The sequence below is a fragment of the Lolium rigidum genome, chromosome 3 (assembly GCF_022539505.1).
Source record: "Lolium rigidum isolate FL_2022 chromosome 3, APGP_CSIRO_Lrig_0.1, whole genome shotgun sequence".
NCBI lineage: Eukaryota > Viridiplantae > Streptophyta > Magnoliopsida > Poales > Poaceae > Lolium > Lolium rigidum.
In genome coordinates, this window is record NC_061510.1 from 255,981,795 (window position 1) to 255,985,241 (window position 3,447).

The window sequence follows — 3,447 nt, forward strand, 5'->3', positions numbered from 1 at the left end:
CCTCGCACTTTACTTACTCGTACTTTATTCATCCGTTACATCAAAACCCCCGAATACTTGTCTGTGAGCATTTACAGTGAATCCTTCATCGAAACTGCTTGTCAACACCTTCTGCTCCTCGTTGGGATCGACATTCTTACTTATCGAAGATACTACGATACACCCCCTATACTTGTGGGTCATCACGTGCGCGGAAGACGACGACATTAACTCGCCGCGTGGCCGACGAATGCAGACCGGCGGCAGGCTTTTACAGCGCGCGAAAGACGATGCGATGAGGATGACGATCGGTTTCTCTCGCCGACAAGTTGGGGCCACCAGACGCGCGGGAAGTTTCCTCGGTATTTCCCACGCTTTCGTTTCGTGTATGAGGGCTTCGTATTCTGCTTCATTGTTAGATGCGTTAGGGAACGTCATCCGAAGGATATACTTTAATTTGTCGCCTTCAGGTGATATAAGTACTACTCCCGCGCCAGCTCCTTCTACTCTCTTGGACCCGTCGAAATTCATGGTCCAGGTTCTCGACAAGTCTGGGGGTCCTGTGTTTTGCAGCTCCATCCACTCTGCGATGAAGTCCGGCAAAACTTGCGACTTGATTGCTTTTCTTTTTTCATACGTGATGTCCCGAGGGGAAAGTTCTATTCCGCAAAGGGAGACACGACCCGTAGCTTCTGGATTGTTCGGTATATTTGACAAAGGAGCCTCATTGACCACTATGATCGGGTGTGCCGAAAAATAGTGGCGCAATTTTCGTGCTGTTGTGAACACTCCGTATGCTAGCTTTTGGTACTGAGGGTACCTTTGTTTTGATGGCGATAAAACTTCGCTGACGAAGTATACTGGCCTCTGTACTCCGTGGAGTTTTCCTTCTTCTTCTCTTTCGACAACTAGCACCGAGCTTACCACTTGGGGCGTGGCTGCGATGTATAGCAGGAGAGGTTCCTTTTCCTTCGGCGCCACCAAAATTGGTGGTGTCGAGATTTTGCACTTCAAATCTTCGAAGGCTCTGTCGGCATCTTCGTTCCACTGGAATTTGTCTCCTTGCTTTATCAGAGCGTAAAATGGTAACGCTTTTTCCCCCAGCCTGGCGACGAATCTGCTCAAAGCTGCGACTCGCCCAGTTAGCTGTTGTATCTCTTTCAACTTTGTTGGCTTTCTCATTGTTACGATAGCTTGTATTTTATCGGGATTTGCTTCAATCCCTCTTGCTGAGACTAGAAACCCCAAGAGTTCTCCTGCTGGGACACCAAAGGAGCACTTCGTTGGGTTCAACTTCAGGCAGAATTTGTTGAGGTTGTCGAAAGTTTCCTTGAGATCCTCGATCAGTGTTGTCCCCTCTTTTGATGTTATGACGACGTCGTCGATGTATACTTGCACGTTTTTCCCAATCTGTGTCGCCAAACACTTCTGCATCATCCTCTGATATGTTGCTCCCGCGTTTTTTAGACCAAAGGGCATTGTTCTGTAACAAAACACGCCGTAAGGTGTAATGAACGCGGTCTTTACTTCATCTTCTTCTTTCAATCTGATCTGGTTATAACCAGAATACGCGTCCAGGAAGGAAAGACGTTCGCATCCAGCCGTGGAGTCGATAATTTGATCGATCCTCGGGAGGGGAAAGTGATCCTTTGGACAATGTTTATTGAGACACGTAAAGTCGACGCACATGCGAAGGACCTTAGTGTTTTTCTTTGGCACCATCACAGGATTTGCTACCCATGTGGCTTCGTGAATATCTCTTTGATAAAACCAGCTTCTTGTAGTCGATTGATTTCTCGACAACGATAGCTTTGCGGTTTGGTTCCGAAAAACGCCGCAAAGGTTGTTTGATTGGTCTCGCTGATGGATCCAAATTTAGGTGGTGCTCGGCAAGTTCCCGGGGTACTCCTGGCATGTCAGCTGGACACCATGCGAAGATTTTCCAGTTCTCACGGAGGAACTCGACGAGCGCGCTTTCCTATGCGATATCCATGTTGTTTGCGATAGATGTCGTCTTTTTCGGGTCTGTCGGGTGAATCTGCACCTCCTTAGAATTTTTCTCTGTATTGAAAGTTGATTCTTTATTTGGCCTTCCAACGTCTGGCAGTACGTCATAATCGGTCATACTTTTTGACGCCAAATACTCAGCTTGCATCCCGAAAGTTTCTGATAACCGATGAAAATCCTTGTCGCATTTATCGGCTAAGGCGAAGCTTCCTTTGACTGTGATTGGTCCCTTTGGTCCGGGCAATCTCCACAACAGGTATGTATAGTGTGGTACTGCCATAAATCTAGCATATGCTGGTCGTCCCAACAAAGCGTGGTACTGCGATGGAAAATCCACGACTTCAAACTCCAGTTTCTCGATTCTATAATTTTCTCGGGTTCCAAACTGAACGTCGAGGTTGATCTTCCCCAATGGGTAACTTGGTTTCTCCGGTGTGATGCCGTGGAACCTTGTGTCCGTTGGCTTCAAGTTTGCTAAGGATATGTTCATCTTCCTCAATGTATCCGCATACATAAGGTTTAAGCTGCTGCCACCATCTATGAATACTCGAGAAACATCAAATCCCGCAATAACTCGCCGGCGGAATAAGTGCCGACCGCCCCGGTCGAGGAACTTGCTGCGGATGATCCGCTATGGTGAAGCCGATGTCTTGCCCTGACCAATTGAGGTACTCAACTGTTGGTGGAGGCATTTTCTCTGCCATGAACACCTGTCTCGAGATTACTTTTTGAGTTCTGTTGGATGGCCTTCTCTTCTGAATCATCGACACCGCTCCATTTGAGTTAGGATCGACATAAGGTGGTGGTGGAGGTGCTGCCGCTATTCTGAGCTGATGCCGATTGTCGTCTGTAATCGCGGGAGGTGGTGGTAGGTGAACTTCGCTCCTGGGCTCCCGAGGATTTCTCGGTGCTGCTCGAGCGTGAGCATTTTCTGCATATCTGAACATTGCTTGAAAATTTCGACAGTCTTTCTGCAGGTGCCCTGACTGTCTTTTCCCGTTGCTGTCGAGGAAAAAATGCATCTGGCACGGTCCGTTCAACATTTCTTCGGGGGACACGAAAGGTCTTGGAAACCTTGGCCCGCTATTTTGCCTATTGCGGGAGTCGTCCCTATTATCGCTTCGCTGCTCATTGCTTCTCTGATAATCATCTCTATTGTTTCCTCCTGTGTTTGCCCGAAATCCTGCCGAGATTTGCCCTGGGGCGTCATAGTTCGGGTACTGCCGAGGAAATCGTCGCCTCGATTGATAATTTCGACCACGGTCCTCCTCTGGCGACCTGTGCCGTTTGTTGTGGACAGCATCCTCTCCATCCGCCCATCTATTTGCTATCTCCATTAACGCGGATACTGTCTTTGGATTGGTCCTTCCCAAGTCCTCGACGAAATCTCCACGTCTAATTCCTGCGACAAACGCATCTATTGCTCTCTCGTCAGATATATTTTCTGCCGAGTTTTTGATG